The sequence below is a fragment of the Neophocaena asiaeorientalis genome, unplaced genomic scaffold, assembly GCF_003031525.2.
Source record: "Neophocaena asiaeorientalis asiaeorientalis breed wild unplaced genomic scaffold, Neophocaena_asiaeorientalis_V1.1 scaffold230, whole genome shotgun sequence".
NCBI lineage: Eukaryota > Metazoa > Chordata > Mammalia > Artiodactyla > Phocoenidae > Neophocaena > Neophocaena asiaeorientalis.
Genome location: NW_020175186.1, coordinates 10,428,682 through 10,450,451, shown reverse-complemented (window position 1 = coordinate 10,450,451; position 21,770 = coordinate 10,428,682). Strand labels below are relative to the sequence as shown.

The following is a 21,770-nucleotide window of genomic DNA, read 5'->3' as shown; positions in this document are numbered from 1 at the left end:
CCCCCCCCCCCAATTTAGAAACACTAACCAAACAAAAAGATCCTTCTCCTGACTGCCTGGGTAATATAGTAAATACTGGGATGTTACTTCACAAGTATGCAAATAGAGCTACTCAATTATCTATGATGGGAATTCTGCAAAAAAAAAAAAAAAAGGAGAAGAAAAAGAAAGATCCTTGCAAATGGTTAATGCTAAACTATTTCTAAGATTCTTCTACTTTCTTTAAATCAGAATATATTCATGATAATGAAGGATTCCTAACATGGTTTTAAGGAGAGGATTTAAGGGGAATAAGATTTTTCTTTGTTAAAATGGCTTTTCTGAACAATAACTGTTCATTTCAAATATTCCTTTTACTCTTCTGCTTCTGATAATTTCTTTTTCTTCAAATATGTTATAGAATGTGTGCAAGCTGGGCTTAGGATTCCTTTAGCTCTGCTTTGCTGGTGTGACGTTTTGTATTAGAGAATCACAAAGCACTTTGTGGATTCTGTTTCCTCCCAGGCAAAAGAAAGTTTATTTTGCCCCAGATTCCCTGGAAAATGACTGATAGGGAATCTTAGCTTATTCTTCGCTTGTTTGTAGCCCTAAGATTCCACTGGTGAACTGTGAATGCTCAGAGATATTTTAAAAATCATGTAACTTTAGGACTGATGTGCTTAGATCTAGCCATGAAAAGTTCGAAGGATCAAATTATACCTTTTATGAAAACAAGGTTTGAAAAATGGAGTTTGCAGGGGCAGCCTAGACAGCTGTGGAGCCCTTTTACCAGACTTCCTTCCTAGAAGTAGAGGATTCTTCCACGGTCAACTCCATCTGGCCTTTTCACCTTCATCACCCACTAAGGGCTTCCCACCTGAACCCTTTGTTCCAGCCACGCATGTTGACTCTACCACCTGAGCACCCCGTGAGCCCTTTCCATCTCAATGCTTTTATTGTTTCTCACAGCTGAGACACTCTTACACTCTGCTGAGAGCCAGTTCAAGCCCCTCTATGTCTAGGAAACCTCTTCTATCTCACCCAATCCAAAATGACTGTGCCTACCTACCCCCTACCAACACGATGTCCCTCGTCATTTGGTATTTACTTCAAACCAGACCTCTCTCCCACCCGCCCTCTCTCTCAACTATATCATTCATTTCTTAAAGGCAGGGCTTGAGTAGGTAACAGGTGCTTAGAAATACTAATTGATTGCTTGCTTGATTGATCCATTGATTTGATCGTGAATTGAGATGAGAAATTGTGATTGAGATTTGGAAATTTTCATTGGGATCCTTCTGTCCTGTCTTAGTATTTTGAGTGCTTGTATGAACGTGTGTGCATGTTATCAAGATGCTGGCCGACCTTTTCCTTGGCCTTTCTTTTCCGTGCTTGGTGCCCTGGCACAGTGACTGGCCCATGCTGGGCATTCAGCTATCTTAGTTAAATGGGATCATGTTATATTTTAAAAGATTGCCTTGAGTCTAAATAGAAACTTAAATTGGCTGGAAAATACCTATAAAATGTTTAGTCTAAAATGTCTTAAGTTTTTCTAAAATTTTTAACATGCTATGGTAGAGCTTTACTCCTCTCCACAAAGATATTGTCTTTTCCACTTGAATAGTTGCTCATTTATTTTGCATGGGTTTCTTAAAATATTTGCTTTCCTTTGGCACTTAACAACTGAGGTCTATGAAGACCCATGACAGATCACCTGGATTGGAGATACAATGCTGGGTCCTTAAATGATCTGTTATTTTCTTTCATGAAACCTAGTTGAGGTTTTCTTACCTTAGTTAAGGAATAGCTCACTTCCCATTTAATTCAGTTTGTCTCACCTCAGCTTTGTGACCCATCTTGGGCAATTTACCTCTTTTCTCCCGACCTCAGTAAATGTAAACATTTGTACCAAATGATAGATATGGATCTTTTTAGCTCTGACATACTAAGATTAAGATTGCAATTAAGACATTTATTTGCAAGGTGTAGCTGTGGAGGGAACACAGATGCATAAGACCCGGTTCCCATCTTTAGAAGCTCATCACTGATTCAGAGTTGTTGTTTCCACTGGCTTTAAGGGTTTACTCCATGGTCTTGGTTTGGCTTCACCTGTGAGTTCTGACCAGGTTGCTACCAAGCTTTCTAAGAGTCACTAGCCTATACATCTCTGCCTGCGACGTAGGGAGGATTTTTTTTAAAAGAAAGCAATCCGATATGACCTTGGAAAAGAAAATTAAAGTGCAGTTGGAGTTGACAGGGCAGACTTGAACCCAGAATTCATGAGCTCCTCTTATCCAGACTCTTGAACATACTGATAGATGTGATAGTTGAAAACCAACAATTAACAGGACTTCATTTTTCTACAACCCTGTCATCTTCTCCAGCAGAATGTTATTTAGTATTTTTAATGATGAAAATTATTTCGTATTTTTAATGACAGTGGGAGGAGGTGCTCAAGGAGCCAGTGTAGGTCTGAAAACACCATCAAGATTTGGTATGTTTTAGATTATCTGAGGCCTAATAAAATGCTGTAAGACATCTCTAGTAGGGTACCCAACCATCTCTAGTTTTGCATCGAAAGTCCCACATTCCGGGAGACCCCTCAGTTCCCTGCAAACCAGGATGGTTGGCTACCCTACTGAGGTTAATTCCTCAACTTTTTCTTTAAGGTTTGGTTGCTAGGAAGCTCAAATCAAATTTTATTTTCAGTTTTAGCTACATCCTTGTCTACGGCTTTAGTTCTCAACACCCCTGGAACCTTACTTAGCTCTTGTTCTTTTATACTTATTTTGAGGAGGCAGTGTAGTGTCGTGGTCGGAGTCTCCAGTGGAATCAGATTGTTGGATTTAAAACCTGGTTGCACCACTTACTAGCTGTGTAACCAACCATGGACAAAGGTATTAACTTCTCTGGGTTTTTTTTCCCCATCTCTAAAGTGTGGATGATAAAAGTAGTGCCTATCTCCAAAGGTTGCTGTGAAGGTTAAAAACTTGTAACGTTTTTAGAGGAGTGCTTAGTACATACTCTGTACTCAGTAAATGTTAGCTCTTCACATTAATGATTCTTTTATTGATTCTGCACCTTTTTATTCTAAGCTGTCTCGGTCCGTTTTGAAAATCACTGGAGTATAAAAAAATGAATAAATAAGAAAATCACTAGTAAGTTTGTCCCGTCTTCCTCCAGGACTCATTACTAGCAAACTTGGCTGGGTGGGAGTTTTGGCTGTCAGGGTTGAAAGGTGCCCTGACTTCTTTTTTTAAAATTTTTTGTTTCTAAATTTTTTATTGAAGTATAGTTAACTTACAAAATTGTATTAGTTTCAGGTGTACAAAATAGTAATTCTGTATTTTTTATAGGTTATACTCCATATAAAGTGATTATAAAATATTGGCTGTATTCCCAGTGTTGTACATTACATTCTTGTAGCTTATCTATTTTATATCTATTAGTTCGTACCTCTTAATCACCCTCACTTATTTTGCCCCCGCTCCACCTCTTACCAATCTAGCAACCACCAGTCTGTTCTCTGTGTCTGTGAGTCTGTTTCCGTTTTGTTACATTTGTTCATTTGTTTTATTTTTTAGATGCCACATGTAAGTGAAAACATATAGTATTTGTCTTTCTCTGTCTGTGCCTTGACTTCTTATTGCCTGTCAAGGAGTGTCTCACCTGCCTTCAGTTACTCCATGGGATTGACAGTCCCAAGGGGGCAAGGAATCCCAAGAGCTGAGTGTCGCCTGGTTGTTCTCTGCAGAATCACAGTGGCCTTCATTCACTTGTGCTCGTCTCAGGCCCTTGTACCCCCATCAGTCAGTGTCTTAGGCTCTCTACCTATGGCTGTGGTTACAACAGAAGCATCAAGAGTTAACCATAATTAACTAGGACTGAGTACAAAGGGCACAGCTTGAGCTGGGGAATGAGGACAGTATTCACATAGCAGCTGAGAATGTGGTCTGAAATCAGAGATCTGTATCCACATGCTGATCCCACCAGTTACTGGCTTGGCTAGGTGATGATGGACAGAATTATTGAACTTCAGTCTTCTCATCTATAAAATGGGTTTGACGAGTCTCTAAGACGGTTGTAAACAATATATGAGATTATGTTTATGACATAGTGCCCAGAAGATAGCACTTGATAAATAGATGCTGTGATAATATTTATGGTCTTGTGCATTAGCTGGTGAGCATGAAATAAGTGTTAACATCTTTTTGTTTGAACTGCTTGCATAAAACTTGACACGACCAACTTGTTCTTGTTGCTTTGTTGTGTTTTACAGCATCTGCCAGTGTTTGCTTGGGTATTGCTAATCCGAAATGATCTGAAGCTTTTAGGGTATCTGGGTGATCTTTCCATGCCAAATTGTTACAGGATTTTGTTTGTCTGATCTGAAGTTTCATTCTTGCATGGTAGGAAGTAAATGTTTATTTCAGGTCTGAATTAGGTATCCTTAGATGCAGGAAGAAAGTTACAGAAGAGTGTTATAGAATGATGCCATTTGGTTAAAAAAAAAATCTCAAAATGTGTAGAAAGATAAATACCAACATTACTGGTGATCATGTAGGGAATAAATTTGCAAACAAATCTGGGGGAGGGAGTGATGGGTAAAGATCTTACGCTTTTTATTTTATATACTTTTGTATAATTTAAATTATTTTTATAAGAACTATGTAATACTTTTATGATAATAAAAACTCTTTTTAAAGAATGATAAAAATGTGATTTGTCTACAATCCCTTCTGCTTTGTTAGCAAGGTTTGCATTAAAGGCTCACTCTAATGTAAATCTACTTTCTTTGAGCACTGCTTCCTTGGGAGGTACCTTCTTCTGTTTTATGTTATAATCAAGGTATAGACCAAAGGCTGTTCATTGGTTCAGTATAATTCAGCTTGGTCATGTGTGGAAAGATGTGAGGCCAAGGATGCTGGCTACTTCTTAGTCCTATAACTGGAGGGAAATTTCTTTAAGAAGTACCTTCAAATTCATTTTTGAAAGCCAGCAGAGTATATAGTATCAGTAAACAGATAGCTTGCTATAGTGGATGACTTGACAGTGTTTCAGGGAACCTGGATTCTGGTCCTGTCTTGGTCACTAATTAGGTTTGTGATTACGAGCAAGTTGAGCCTCTTTGAATTTCAAGTTCCTCACCAGCCATTGGACTCGATGCCCTTTAGCTTCATTCCTTCCTACTCTGGCAGTCTAGGGTTTCTCCTTTTCTTCTCTTTTCTTTAGTCTGTTTGAAATTAAGAACACAAATCCCTCATCATTAGTGATATTCTGTAGGGACAGATTATAATAGTGAGATATCATGGGGATGCTTTGGAGGGGGAAGACCAATGACCTCTTCCTAACACAGAGGAAGAGTATCAATGAATGAGTGAATGTCTGGGGCTCTGTAACATTAAGGTAGAAATTCATCCTTTGTCGCAGAGCTGGGCTGCATTCACTGTGCAAAAAAAAAAAAAAATCCTAAACGTTTTTCTCTTGGTAAGCTGCTTTCTCCTTCTCATTACAAATTTATCACTGGCCTGAACATTAGCATGGCCATAATTTCTGTTAATGTTTTCAATCTGAAATTCATCTTGGAGATGGCTGAATGGCCCTTTTGGCTTGTGCTCATATATAAACACGGGGTATTTTTCTTTTTAAAAATAAGCTCTTTTTCCTATATGCTCCCTGAGGGCACTGGTCTTGTGGTCCGTGGCAGTTAGACTTCATTTTAGAACTGACTTATTTCCTATTCCGTCGATTTCTTTGTTTGAATTCTGGCTTTAAAAAGGCAACCTAAAATTAGATATATTTTTTTGTCCATATGGATTTGTTCTTAGAAACTTAGCTGTATATTGCATAACTGGGTAGTTTTGTTTGTTTGTTTGTTTTTGGTTACTTGACTCTCTGGGAGGGTAAAGAATTTTGACAAATAAAGTAGATTCTTTCTACTGTGGTATGCCTGGATTTCAAATCCTGAGGCAGTTATCTACATTTGCAGAGAGAAAGATTCATACGGAAAGTGTGGCCAGTTCCTATCCTGAAACTAGGAACTCGCTGCTCACTTCTCCTTATGGATTAAATTTATCTCCTGCTCTAAGTACAGTTTTTTAAAAAATTTCTTTTAGGGAGACATTTTGATAAAAATAGACAAAATGAGAAGACTAGCTAAACAGGAAGTATTATAATAAGGAGTCTGTATTTGAAACATGCTTAATTTTAATTCTGAGATTTAGAGCCAATGAAGATGTAGATTTTAAGACATAAAAACAAAGCTAATGCCACTAAATCTGCCACATTTTGTGTAACAAACTTTCTGAACTATTTCCAAAAAGGAGAAAAAACTCACCGAGTCTGGGAAGATCTATCCACCATCAGCTTGTTTTTCTTCTTTTTCAGTATTTCCTTAGCTCTCTCCTTCCCATGTCTCTTCCCCTTTTAGACTTTCCTAGCATCCAGGAAATTGGATGTTTCAGTAGCTATCCTGGAATGATTAGGCTATTATTTCAATATTAGTACAGACACAACTACCACACTTTTCCAGACCGCCGTGTTAGTCTGCCTCTTTTTTTTTAATGTAAAGAGTACACTTAGAGGCTTTGTCTGTGTAGAAACACTAACTCTGCAAAGAGGAAACTCTGTTGAATTTATTGGCCTTTGCAGTATTTGGGTCTGCATATTTTTCTTCTGTTTTGCTTTGAAGATTTTTTTTCTTCAGTTTCTGTCCCTTTAGAAGGGTAAAATATATGCAAATAAGAAAATGCGTTGTTGCAGGCTTTTCATTTTTTTTTCCTTTACCACAAATCAAGAATATAAGCCCCTCTAGTTGGTTTAAATTTTTGTATGGCTTTATATTACATAGCAAAGCTTTTGACACTAGTTGAGAAAAAAAAACAAAACAGGAAAAGAAACACTAGTACCATTTAATAAAGCAAACAAGTAAATTTTCAGTACTTGATATTATTGCGCCTTAAAATTCCAGATGAGAATTAAATCCTTCTTGAAGTTCATTTGTTGGTAGTGGCTTCGTTAAAAGATTACAGGGCACTACACCATAACATGAACTCTACTCAAATCCATTTATTTCTTTGGTAGACAGTCTCTGAAACCTTCCAGCTCAAAGGTTTGACAATTCTGGGATTGGAAAAATATGTTTTCCCGTCTTTCGGTGGGCTATTTCAGCATTGCTGCTGATTGGCTAAGAAAAGTGGCTTACTTGTAGTATTTAGTTTTAGGTATTTGGGCCACAGACCAAGTTTCAAACCATTTACGTATTGTACACTTCGTTTAAAATGTGTTTTGCGCAAAGACTTAAAACTGAAATCAAGAAAAAAAAAGTGAAATCTCCCACCAGCTAAGCAACCTCAGCATGTTTCTCTAATTTCCTGAGTTAGCCTTTTGCTATGACATAGACATTCTACCAGCTCTATTTTGGTCCTGAGTTTTGGAAAATTTTTCCCCCTTTTGTTTCATTTTGCTTTGCCTTAAGACTTCAGAGATAACCACAGAAGCCTGTCAGACTGCATTAGGCATTTTTAAAAAAAAATCACAAGTATCATACCCATTGCTCTTGGTTTTGCCTTATATTTAATATATTCCATTTTTTAAAAAAGTACCAACTTTTACATGTTGGTCCTGCTTGGGTGGGCAGCAGATATAATGTGGAGGTACATGTTTTATGGAGAAGAGGGAAGATAGTGGTATATGTGAAGGAGACAGAAAAGACGAGAGGGAGGGCCTAGCAGATATATCCTGTTAGTTCATAACTCTTTCTTGCAATTATGATGTCCGTGGCCTTGGGCTTGACTTTAACACCAGGAACGTGTCAGCATCCCTAAACATCTGTCAGCAGGAAGATAAGACAGATTTCACCTTGGCTTTGTGGGGTATGCATGCCAACTCTACATACCAATGGATCCAGCATTTGAAAGGATCAGAATAGCAATTTTTGATACATTCACCTGTTTTGATCCCTGAGAAGGAACAATTTCGTAGGCCTTTTTAGGTAACTCAGAAGTTGAGGTTTGCGTTTCAATATATTAAAAAAAAGTCCATTTGAGAAATAGTGAACTATGAATTGGCTTTTGAGAAATGTAAAAGTATCTGAAACTTCAATTGCCCAAGGTCTGCCATCTGTTAGTATCTAGGAGACTTACTATGCGTTGTGCTCAGATTCTGACTTTTACAGGTTAACTTGTTTTCACTTTGTTCCTGACCTTCACATTTTGGGCACAGCTGGATGCACTGAAACCTATTTTGACTCCACCAACTTAGAGAAAAGAAGAATGAGGAGGAGGGAGTCTTTGGGAAGAATAGACAGACTAGGAAGGAGGTATTAACTCCTAAAGGATATTAATTCCGAATTCTTCCATAATGCAGTTCAAAGAAGGATCTGTTTTCCCCCATGTGAAATATAAAGGCATAGGTAGGTGTCCTTTTCCTTACAGAAGAGTAAGTCCACTACCACCCCCTTGCCCACTGACACTCTTGAGAATTCAGAAGGGAAATAATAACCCCGCGGGAGGTGGTTGGCCCCATGTCGTGCCCCTTGGTGGCGGATGGCTGGCCTGTTTTGCATCTCTCCATCTCGACCCCTCCACCACGTTAACGGCAGCCGTGCGGCACGCTCCACTGTTTATCTTGGAATTGGATACCATCATCTTGGCAACCAAACTGGGACCTTTCCTGCTCAGATTGTTTGTCATTTGTTGTTAATTATCTGTTACCATAAATTCTGCACTTTGAGAAAAAAGGGAATGTTTTGAAATATTTCCTCCAACATGTAAGTGGAGCTTCATTTTCTGTGGACAGAAGGGGGAAAAAAAGATCAGCCCTTTTGGGAATGGGTTTCAGGGAAATCAAATGCTCTGGTTTTTCAGACCAGATGGGTTAGATCCTGCTAATGCAGCCAGGATTCGCAGCAGAAGAACCTTTGCAATTCAGGAATTATCTATATTTGTGAGAGGTACCCCCTTTTGAGGGAAAAAAAAATTTACCTTTACATAAGGAGTTGTGCTTTTATCGCAGTCTCTTTGTGCCATAATTGTGTGTTGTGTGTGTATGCTCGAGAGCCTGTTCCCTGCAGTTTCTCACTTTCAAAGGTTATTAAGACAAAGCAGTCCAAAGTGAAAGGTAGCTTCTGCTTACCTGCCTTTGTGAGGCATTTATTTTGTCAAGTATAGAATTAAAATGAGCTTTCTGGCCATTAGTGGATTTTAGTCATGCCCCCGCCCTCTGCAGGGAAGGTTGCGTCACCTTATAAACAAGCAGCACTGTTTTGTGAGGTGCTGTACCATGAGCTGAGGGAGCCACCGCTGGACTTACTGTCTTAACAAAGCGGTCAACAGAAGAACAGGAGACAGGAAGAATGCGTGCATGCATTTTGGAGGGAAGAGTTTGGGAGTGAAGTGGTTATTGCTAAGCAGAAATCTAGGCACATTTAAAGACATAAAAACTGAAATCATTTGAAAAGTCCCAAAAGAAAGTATATCCAGAATCCAGGCTGTGTCTCCACCCCGAGACCCCTTACGTGTGTTCACTTATAGTCTCTGTTGCTAGTATCTCATCTTTACCATGGGGATCATAACAATATATGCCTCCGTAGGTAATGGTGAAGGTTATATTAGATGATGCTTAGTATTGAGTAAAGCACTTAGCACAGTATTCCAAAGCTCAATGCATGGAAGCTACTGTTACTAATATTGTTTCCCCACAACATCAATGCTTGAACTTCAGCAGAGTTTTAATGGCGGCACATAGACCATCATCACCATAACTTTTTTTGCCATTAAGTTTGGTGTGTCTGTTTTCTTCTCGTTGAGGAGCTTTTGTTTTTGTTTTCCTCTCACTGTTAACGTTTTTAGGGTTGTGCTGTCTCCCAAGGCATCCCCACACTGGGAGGGAGGGATTGAGTCTCTGTTAACCTCCTGATAGTCAGGGGCACAGACTTAATAAACACCCATCGCAGCTCCTGCCTGCTGCTTGGGACAGTGTAGCTCTCAGAGATGTGCCTTTTCCTGGAGTTGAGGAATTTGCCTGGGTCTGCTGCCTTTGGTTTCTGCAGAGCCAGAAAATGTTCTTCCCAGGCTTAGAGGGAAGGAATCCTGACCTGAATGGTGTCGCCCCTGAAATAAAACATCCTTTCTACGTATTCCACTTCCGTTATCCTTTTATCTCCTCTCTCAGTGTTTTTCAAAGGGAGTATGGTAGGTGTGTGCATTATTTTAGAGCACAGATTACAATCAGATTTTAGGATTAAGAAATGAGTGTTAACCTAGTGTCTCAGATTTAGGAACAGTTTGCGTATGAGAACAAGAGACTGGATGGAGGAGAATGGAGGTTGAAAAAACGCACCCTCCCACTGCTCTGGGGGAGGCTGGGGAAAGGATTTAACACTTTGGATTCTTTAGAGGCCATTAAAACTCTGATGGGATTGGATTACCTGACTGCACATCTGAAACATGAAACCCTTGCCCAAACCATGCAATCGAGTTAAGCTCAAAATTCAAGGCCTTCCCCTAAGACTGGCCTCTGGGTAAGCCTCACCGTGGATGGCAAAATGATTTCCTTTGAGAGGAGCAAGACTGCAGTGAAGCTTTTATGGCCAATTGAGCCTGTACGTTGGTGCCAGCCAGACAGTTGGCAGCACTTAGTGCCAAGTTCGGTGATCTGTCCACCAGTTTTTCCCAAGGTCTTCAATTCCGTCTGGATTTAGGGCTGACATTGAAGAGAAGTCCATTGTAAATCCAACTTCCTAGGCATGCCTCCTGAATTTTTTATTTTTCCAAGTGGAGAGGTACTGAGAGGTGCTGGGAGGGCAACACGCTGCTCCCCTGCCGTCAACTTTGAGGCTTGGAATGATGTCCTCCTCCCTAAATACACTTCCTTTCCTCTCTCCACCTTCGTCACTGCTTCAGGGGAGCCCCTACCCCTTTCTCTGGATTATGTGAACCCTTTGTGTGTATGGACCCAGAGCACCTACAAGTAATGCTTTCCCTTGGTCGCACTTTTTATAAATGTGTTTTCTGAATGCTTGTGAAATGTCTGTCTTCCACTAGGCTTTAAGCACTCTGAAGGCAGCATCTCTTTTTTTTTTTTTTTTTTTTTTTGCGGTACGGGGGCCTCTTACTGTTGTGGCCTCTCCGTTGCGGAGCACAGGCTCCGGACGCGCAGGCTCAGTGGCCATGGCTCATGGGCCCAGCCGCTCTGCGGCATGTGGGATCCTCCCGGACCAGGGCACGAACCCACGTCCCCTGCATCGTCAGGCGGACTCTCAACTCTCCGTGCGCCACCACGGAAGCCCGGCAGCAACTCTTTTTATTTTTTGTTGCCCATCTGTATCCACAGCACGTATCATAGTGCTATCACATTCTAGATACTCTCCAAATACTTGTTGAATGAATGAATGACAGTTGAGTTTTCAGGGATTCCGTGTTCTCTTACTATGTGCTTTCCCAAGAAGTGTGTGCTCCCTTGGAATCATTCATTCATTTTGAGGGCATGTATTTAGACTTGATGGTATACTTGGCTTTAAAAAGGGTAACTTATGAGTCTCCCGTGTTTTTTTCAGGATGGAGCTGGATGAAGCTCAGAGTGAGTATTTCTGATACTCCTACACTAATGCTATAATCTATCCTGCCTTCGGTTGACTCTTACTTTGACAGTAGTAGACTCCATTTCTAACACAGGAAAAATGTCAAAGTTTCACTTTCATCTTGACCCTAAAGATTTGGGTTTCCTATCTTGTTCTCTACCTTAAAAACTGAGGTATTAGAAAGTATGTTCTCTTAACTCCTTGTAAAGTGCTTACTTATTTATCCTATTTGGCATCAACTATTATTGGCTAGAAGCGTGAAATTAATTAGGATATATTTCAGCCCGAGTACCAGGAGCCTGTCAGCTGTCCCTAATATGTGGAGTTTACCTGAAATGAAGACCATGAAAAGGGGTCATCTCTTATCATGGGAATCACACATTTTGCATAAAGCGAACCAATTTTAATTCTGTATCCTTATGTTTTTAACAACTTTACTTTTTTTTTGTAGTAAACTCTTCTAGTTCTTATCATACGACTATTTTCACAGAAACCTGTGATTTGGGTTTACTACAGAAAACACCACTATAACAACATTGGTGTTATACAGTGATTGAAAGCCTTCTGAAACTTCTGTTTTAAAGGTGAAACAAATGAAATTTAAAGGAAGTATGCAATGGATTTCTAATTACTGGTGACTAAGCTATAAACTTCTTGAAAAGTAAATGACAAAAAAATGCTGCTAAAGAGTGCCAAGCTTAAGGAAGAATTTTACAAGGGGCAGAGCATAAAAGAGGGGAGAGAATAAGAGAGATTTGCATGGCAAGCACTTTGGGGCAGGAAGTTGTTAATTCAAGTGATGGGCTTTAGGTTTTCTCCCTGACTGTCCCCTTACTGTGTCTACTAAGAAAGGTGTTGTATAATTAGGCTTTCTGGCGATCCCCTTTGGCTGAGGACCTAATTGAGTTTCAGGACTAGAGGGCTGAGCTGGATGGAGTTGGGGGAGCTTTTGGCCCTGCTGGTCGAAACCCATGGGTGGACCTGCCTCTTTGATAAGTACCTGTAGTGACTGGCAGTGACATTGTTTGGGGAAAGTATGGTTTAGTAATTGAATAGTCAGTGCTCCTTAGTATATGAAAATCTCTCTTTAACATAGGGAAGACACCAAAAGCCACACGTGCGATTTAAATGAGCTTGTATTCTGCATTATAAATACGCACCGGATGCCAAGTAGAAAACCGGAACACTCTCTCAGGATGCTGTTAGGGCCAAGCGGAATCTCATTAGGGACGGCTTCAAAGATCAGTTCCTCGTGTCCATAAAAACAAGTGTAAATTATCTGGTGCGCGCCTGCTGTTAGCAGTTGCGGTGTTGCATTATGCATGATGCCAGACTGCACAGAGGAGCCGCAAACCGCTTGGAGCTCCAAAATAGATGTGGGGATTCCTCCACCCATACATAGATATTTTTTTGGTGCTGAGTCCTACATTTTGGAAATTTATTGGTGTGTTTCAGTTAATGGAGGGTGCTACATATAACCCGCTCGTACATTTTTGATGAATTGGAGTCAGTTTGGAGAGACGTGATAAGGCTCTGAATTGTTTATATGAATGACCAGTCTACTCAGATTTATGTATTTTGTTCCCATCTGGAGGCAGATTATGGGCATAGCACGGTGCCTGGTACAGTAAATAGTTATTGATGAAGAAGCGGATAAATGGACGTCTTCTTGGGTCTAGCAGTCAGGATAATGTAGAAATGCAAACCACCCAGTCCTTGTCTAGTGGGGATGTTTTGCTTACTTAGGGAGACAATCCAATGTGTCTGCATTATATACACTTGATAAAATAACCGTGTGTGCACTGTTAATAATAGAAGGATCAAGGTGTATTTTTGCATACCTGTGTGCTGTGCTCACTGTGAGGGAAACATGTAAAGACTTTTACATATGGACAGTTGGCAACCCAGAGAGCTTAAATGACCAGAGCAAGGTCACACAGGACGCCTGACTTACGGTACATTGTGTGTGTCTTTATGACCCTTAGTGAGCAGAAGGTACTTAAGCAAATTACAGTTTGGGGCAGACAATAAATCCTAACCGGGGCCCACTGAAAAAAAACGCATAACGTGAAAGTTGTGAGTTAAGTTTTATTTGGGGCAACTGAGGACTATAGCCTGGGAGACAGCTTCTCAGATAGCTCTGAGGAACTGCTCCAAAGAGGTAGCGGGGAAGGTCAATATATTATATATATATGATTTTAGCGAAGCACCAGTTCTGGCAGAGGCTGGCTGCTAGGCACAAGGAGCATATGTCTCCGTTAATGATTTTAGTACTTTTCTAGATATGAGGAGATGCAAGAATTTGCGCTCATAAAAATCTTCTCCTAAAAATATCTAACTATCTGAAGTCCTGTTCTGTCAGTTTTCCCCAGATCACAGAGATGCCTCATTCCTGGTCTCCATCCTGAACTCCTTTCAGGGAGTGTTGAAGGTCAGTGGCTGTGGTGGATAGTGACTTAATCCTTGTAGAGGCAGATGGCAAGTGCCAGTTTTTAGTTGGCAGTGAGTAGGAGAAGCGGGGGAGAATTTCTTTAAGAACACATCTGAAATAAGCCTTTTACGAGTAATCTGACTTCATTCTATTAAATTGCTTTCCAATTTTATTTCCTAATTTTCCACTGTAGACATAGCCCAGGTTAGTCAAAGCGTCTTCATGTCTAATTCTTTTCCCAAACATGAAAGAAGGAAAGCTCCCTGTAGGAGGCACCCCGTTATGGAAAACTGTTTAAATGAAACAGGAGCAGCTATTTTCTGCCATGGAGGATCACACTTTGCTTTCATTTCATAATATCTCCTCCTTTTCTTACCACCCATGTGTCCCTTGGTTCCTCTAAAACCTGGCAGCATTTTTCTGTACCTCAGAGTCCAGAAACCACTGACATTTCCTTCTCGGAGACGATGCATACTGGACAGCACTTGCGTCTTTGCTGGGATGTGGGAACTGAGAAGTGTGGAGCCATATGCCGTGGACTTGGACAGTGGCACACATTCCAGACAAGTGAAATGGTTTCTGGCCCACTGCTCGTGCTGTGCGGGAATGAGCAAACCTATATGCTTCTAGGTCTTTTGGAGACATGAAGATAGAAGGTTAGATGCTTCAACACAGTACCTTTTACAAAGTTCAATTTGAGTACAGTTTTGAGACCTGACCGTGGTTGAATATCAAGGGTTACTTCAAAGTCACCTGCATTTTTGAGAATTTCTCAAAGGTTGCTATTTGGAAATAATCTCTCTGACCAAAAAAAAGTGGTGTTACTGCATAGAAAATTGCTTCCGCGATCCGTAATCGGTGTTGGCATCACTTGGGAGACCATCGAAGTGTGTCTTCTTCACTAAGATTGAGAAACCCCATAGCCATGAGTCACTCTGCAAGTAGCATTTCCAGCCACGTGCGCTTGGAAGAAAGCTCTGTGGTAGGTATGAGGTATCCTATTAAACTTCTTTATGTTAAAACTGCAGCTGGGCCCAAGTTGGCTTTGGCGACGGTCCTCTCTGCCTAGGGTGCTGCAGATCTAGCCATCAGCCAGACTCTCACCAAATGCCTCGGACGCTGGTGCAGTGGCCTGCAGCTGGGCCTTGGCTCAGTTGCTGGTGGTGAGCCAGAAGTACCTGTTAGATCTTTAAAAACGGAGCAGCACAGACAAGTAGAAGAATTCTTCCAGCTCTGTTGCTTTTCTGGGCAGTTCAGAGAGAGCATTTAGCAGCGACTTTTGCATTCAGTTCTAACTATTGAACTTCGTAATAGGAAAATTATCTAATAAAAGCTCTAGTTTTGGGTGGTGATTAAAATGAGTAGTTCTGGAATACTCAAGACCCCCACATAAGTGCACAGAGAAGCTCATAAGATATGCATGGTGAGGAGTCCAGCTAGTGAATATATTAGTTGTAGCAGTCTATACTATACCTCCCTGTAGAAATTATACATCTCCATTGTTTATATACGAATGTGTGTGTATGTATCTGCACACGTACCCACAGTTAAATGAAGGTTTAAAATTAAACATAGATGAAAGTGTTTTCTGAACACTGCTGATGGCTATCTAAAAAACAAATAAAACATTGGACATTGTTTGCATGTGGGTTGCACACCTCAGCTAACGATTACTAACACGGTTGACCTTGTTTTCTATTGAGGGCACAGAGAAGCTACATTATTAAGCATTTTGGGTCAACCCGGAGTTCACAGTTAACATCATTTTTCTTTCTGTGGAGATGAAAAGGTCTTCAGCCAGATTGTTTTCTTTTGGTTCCACACCAGGTGGGGGGGTAGCATGATTTTTGCATGACTATGGCTCTGCTCTATAAATGAGCAGATTCAGTCTTTTGTTTTAAATGTAATCAGCAAGATTGCATTTGCATTGCTTGTAAGTGAATCGCATAAGTGAAATTACACTGCCTGCATCTCATTTGGTATCATAAAATGTTACGGGATGCAGGCTGTTTTTCTCCAACTAAAGTGTCTTCAGTTGGTATTAGGGTGCTTGCTTTCATTTTCCTTTGTGACCAAATGTATTGCATTCTGCAGAGCTAGGGTTCATATTTTCACTTAGGTTAGTTGCTGGAGAAATACTCATTCATGTTCCCTAGAATAAGCTAAGATATTGGTTCAGTAGGGGGTAAATGGAGTTTTAAGACTATCTCATGTCGTGTAGCAAGTGATTGGTAATCACTTGCTGTAGTTTGAGACAAACTTCTGCTTACTAAGAGTAAATAAATGCTAGTCACTGTTGGTTGGAAGTATAATGCAATCTAAAGCTTTTCAGGCAGTTAATGTAAACCACAAGATGGTTTACATAAAACAAAAACAAAAACTTCAGTTAGTCACTTTTTTTTAATGACCAGTATAAAATACATATCTTAATTGGCTCTTAGGATATTCTTAAGGCAGATGACTTAAAAGTCATTTTGAGATTCCTCCGCTTATTTCCTTGAAAATAAATAATTTAACACAACAGTAATAATCACTGACTTCAAAAGTCAGTAATTTCAGCGACAAATGAGAATGCCCTATTTCACAGATCCCTCCCCCTTCCATTGAGGTTTTCTTAATTCATGAATTTTTCAGGTGGAAGTTTGAGGGAAGGGTATGAGTTCTTAGATAACCTAGAACATGGTGTGGTTATCCACAAAACCGCTGTTTGTTAACTACATGACTGATAAAACCCCACAAGGCAGCGGGCAGCTGAAGTGCTGATTATGCCCTTTGGTAAATGTGAAAACTGCTTTCAAAAAGAAAAAGTATGCCAGTTATACTGATATACCAACAAAATCGAAGTGCTGAATAACGAATGATGATCTTTAGTTATTTGGATAGTTATTAGTAGAAAAAAAATGGGAAGAATTAAATGTGACGAATAGGAAATGTAAATATCAGAGGGTGCGTTGTTTTGCCTATCAAAAGAGAAGACTTGAGAATACTAAATCCAAAAGCAAAACTAACATTCTAAAATAGCTTACAGGTTTTTTTCAGTAAGACCTTGAAGGAGAAGTGCAGTTTTGTGTTCTCATTATCTTAAAAAAAAATGTGTCTAGAAAAACGTTTCATATGGAAGGAGAGGATTGAGTATAACTTCTTTTTAATTAGTAAATTTTTAATTGAAGCATGAGACATAGAAGTGTACAAATTAACTGTATTTGACTAAATGAATTCTCACAAAGGGAACATGCTTATGTGATCAGTATTGGATGTCGTTTTAAGGATCATTTGTTTTAGTCTGCAAAACAATATTCTAAAGTCATGAGATTTTAAATATCATAGTCTCTGATAAACTTGTATTAATAAAAATTGTAAAGACCTTTGTTACTAGCACTGTGTGATTTACAAAGGAGATAATTGTACGTGTTGGGATCCCGGTGGCCTCCCTAGGATTCCTCTGTAGTTGGAAGTTGCAGGGCTGAGCATATATGTGACTACTGTGACTTTTATTTAAACTGGTCTCTAAGGCATACTTTCCATTTGTAGTCATTTAAGATTTCCCGAAGGCTCCTCTCTGTGATTTGATAATTCTCTGGATAATGTTTCCAAACTGATGACCTTCTTGAGTTAAAATAATTTTTTTAGTCTAGCTTTAAAGACATCTTTATTTTCTATTCCATTCATCACCATTTTCCCATTGAAAAAATTAACCATGCCTATCCCACTTCAAATGAGCAGCTGCACTTTGAAACTAGATCCTTCTTTTGGCTGTAATTGTCCAAATGAGGAGGACTAGGTTGGCTAACTATTTTGAAAGGAATTGGTTGTGGCCTCTCCTGTTGCGGAGCACAGGCTCCGGACGGGCAGGCTCAGCGGCCATGGCTCACGGGCCCAGCCGCTCCACGGCATGTGGGATCTTCCCGGACCGGGGCATGAACCCGTGTCCTCTGCATCGGCAGGCAGACTCCCAACCACTGCACCACCAGGGAAGCCCGTGTAAAGCATTTTTATGCTTTCAGTTACTTTCTGTTCAAATTTTGGTGTGTTCCCAGCTAGAGAAAAAAAAAAAAAAAGGAAGAAGAAAGTTAACAAGGAAGGAGGGAGGGAAGAAAGAAGGACAGAAACAAAAGAAAGAGGAAAAGGAGGGGAGGCAGTTCACAAAATACTTGTAAGCAAGACAGCTCTTACATGGAAATAGCTTAACTCCAGCCTTGGAAGAAAGGGAAAGAATGACTCCAAAATCTAGTCTGAAAAACACTTCGGGGCTTGAAGTATGACTGTAAACTACTGACACAGAGTTTTCTTTTTCATAAATTCCCCAGAATAAATAAAATAGTAAAAAAATGCATACATACATACGTGTGTGTGTGTGTGTGTGTGTGTGTTTATTCTGTTTGGTGTCATTTTCATCTATTCCTGCAATACCTACATTGCTCAGTATGATTCTGAAACTATTTCTTTAGCGGTTGTCTTTGGAGCCAATTCATGGATATATAAGGAAAGAGTTCTGTTTTCCAATTACAGATATCATCTTCATACATATTCATTCATACCTTCCTGGTGAAATCCTTAAGGTGTCCAAGGAATAAAATTCATCAGTGAGTTTTTACTTTTGACTTTCTCACTCTGGCCACAGGGCACTTTAGAGTTACCAGGCTAAATGTCTTCTTTGGTTGCCCGAAGAGTTTTTATATGCGTAGTACTATGGCAGCCTTATACTTGTCTACAAAGGTACTAGACTGTCTATTGGAAAGCTGATCCAGATGATCCTATGCAAATGGGAAATATGGTCTATCAGCTCACAGACTGAAATAATTGCACATTCTGTTTAGGTGACCAAGATGGCTGATTAGAGATGGTTACTGATTGGTTACTTAACAAGTAGCCATTTTTTCCAAAGGAAACTAACAATCGTAATAGACTAGCTGGCTATATATGTATGTTAAATCTCATAATAACTAGGGAAGAACACTTCCAAATGAACATGAATTATAGCTCTGTTTATTATACAATTGTGAAAGCTAATAATTTGTCTTGACATAATAGCTGCTTTGAGCTATCAAGAGTCACGAATAAGTGAAAATACATATAAATTTCCAAAAATATATTTGAATTCTTATATTTTGATTATACAAAATTATACATTGTCTCCAACAAAAAGTTCATACTGATACCTCTAGTTAAGACAGAAATATTCTAAAACTCACTTAACCTTATAAAGAGAATGGCAAATACCATGGTCTTAGAGTTTTGATATGTACTTGCTTATTTGGCATGGTCATGCTTTTATTCATTCACTAATTCAAGTATTTATTGAATTTATGCTATGTCCCAGGCAAGCAAACTGCTTGAGTCTGGGACTGTTTAACAAATTGAAATGATAATCTCATAAATTTATTATGGGGGAAAATAATTCAATGTAATGCACACTAACGGTCTGTATCGGCCTTGAATCAAAATTTTTCATAGCCTAGAGTATAAAACTAACCCTCATTATTTTGATTATCTTCCATTTGATGGCTTTTTCTTCATTTTGTTGTCTTATTTTGCTTGGTTAAACACTCTTTTTAGGGAACCCTTTTCCCCCCTCCTTCAGGGCATCTTAGATCTTCTGGGCTTCAGGGCAGACAGTCTACGGTAGACCAAGGAAACCAGTTAAAATGAGCAAACCAGACAGAACAAGACAAAATCCACAGAGATTATAATAATAATAATAAATAATGGCTACCTTCTTTGGAGTGCGTATTGTCTACCCAGTAAGTGCTAACTGCCTTAATACATTATTTTATTTAATTCTTAATATAACCGTCGGAAGTAGGTGGTGTTATTCTCATTTTGCAGATAAGAAAAACAAGGCTAAAAGAAGCCGCCCAGAGTGACCTGGGTTTCACAGTTGGTCAGTGAAACATGTTTACCTGAGTCTATGCATCATGCTAGTCTGTCAAGGAGGCAGCGATAGACCCACAGATTAAAGACTTGGATTTTGACTGTTTTCTTCTTCATGAAGAAGCATGAAGTAAATACAATCCCGATCCACAAACATATTTTTGTAATAGTTCCACTGATTGAGGCTCTGTAGAGAAGCATGACCTAGGATGACTTTTTCTCTCAGATAGAAACACAAGTATGGAGGAATTCATTATTAGGAGGCTAGGGGAATCCATGGAGAAAATCATATTGGATTGAGACTCAAGTGGTGTAGGCTTCATCTGTAAAATGGAACTAATACTGGTTAGAGCAGATGGTCTTCAAGGATCCGTGCATCTCAAGCGTTCTAAGATTTTAGTCTGAAGTTACTCAGAATTCCTTGTATTCCTGGACTTTCCACTCAAACGCTACGTGGATTGGAAGATAATGCAAAGAGAGGTACAAATGGAAACATTACACTCACAAGTCATGTAATTCCAGAAGGAATGCTCAAGACTGTTAACCCATTCAGCTAAACACCCAAAACTGAGTATAAGCATTTAAGAAGGAAAAGATTTTCTCTACCTCTAAGTACATTTGGGGGCCTTTGGAAGACAGAGATTTCCTCAAAGAACACATTGATATGGAAGTATGAAATAACGATGTGGAAACTGGGCCTTTTACTGAGTGAAATGAAGAATTTGAGATTCCAGAGAAGTGTGTCAAGGTTTTATTTCTTTCACTGGTTCTTAGACGCACTCATCTAAGAATATATCAGTGGCCTGAGCAAGCCTCTAGTTTCAGAATGGCTGCTGACTCATGCTTTGACATTGGACAAGTCTCTCCAGCCTTGTTTTCTTATCTGTAAGATGTAGTATAGGTCCCCCAAACTGCCAAAACACCTGTAAATCAGGTATATCTTTAGATGTCACACAAGTCAGAGAATGACAATATTGAGATGGTGTTTGGAGTGATGGGGCTCCCAAGTGACTTGAGTTATGGCCAAATGACCAAGTCAGAGGACCTGGACTCACGTCATTCCTATGGAGCAGAATAAGAAAATTCCAAAGTGAAAAAAAGAAATATGCAGTTGAGTGAGAATGGTTTGTCCTCTGGAATGAGTTAAATAGGTGATGATAATTCTGCTGTCATACACAATGGCATCGAGGAAGATGATGGAGGAGGCCAGATCCTTCAGTCCAGCATTGCTGTGGAGTCCCGGAGACTCTCTGCTTTGGGGTTGGTGTGAGCTGCAGGTCTAGAAAGGACGAGAGGGCCTGTTACTCTGAGGAGTGTATACTAGTACACTAATGTAAGGGAGACCAGGCTTAAGGGAAGGCAGAAGTGCGGCATCTTCTAGCCCAAAGGTGTGGCAGGAGGTGGCAAATCTCTAGTGGATAATCTTGAGTTCGGGGGAAGAAATTTTAAAATAGGAACCCAGCCTTAAAGGAACAGAGTGAGGGCAAATGGATTGCGTTCCCTGGAATTGTAGGTTATAAAGGCTTATGGCAGGAAGGAGGAGAAGCTCATTTCCTAGAACTGAAGTGGGAAGCAAAGCAGAGGGAGATGCCAAAGTGGCTTGTCCCTGAGATGCTTGAGGAATGGATTAGGATTTTCTGGATGCCATCTATGGTCAGGGTTGGTCAGGGTCAGCCCAGAAGCCTGGCCTGGGACTGAGCTGAGTGGTGCGCATGCAGCTGCCATAGCTCTGGGGAGAGAACTGGCTTGGGGACAGGGAACCTTGCTGTGTATTTGTTGGGAAATTCACAAAATGCCTGGAGGACCCTATGTTAGTTAAGGTGCCCCAAAACATGCCAAGAGGTCTGAGAAGGGTGTGCTTTTTCTCTCTAGTTCTTAGTTTGCCTCATAAGGTTAAAAAGAAGGAGG

General features: G+C 39.9%; 1 protein-coding gene across 2 annotated transcripts in view; it reads left to right on the top strand.

Moving 5' to 3' along the window:
* Window positions 1–21,770, top strand: part of MPPED2 (metallophosphoesterase domain containing 2) — a 171,917-nt gene that overhangs the window by 5,271 nt on the left and 144,876 nt on the right. Inside the window, exon 2 of one of the 2 annotated variants that reach the window (XM_024764574.1) lies at window positions 11,537–11,559. The exons of the other annotated variant lie outside the window; for it this stretch is intronic. The gene's annotated coding sequence lies outside the window, so the exon portion shown is untranslated. The remainder of the gene's footprint in view (window positions 1–11,536; window positions 11,560–21,770) is intronic. 2 annotated transcript variants of the gene reach the window in all.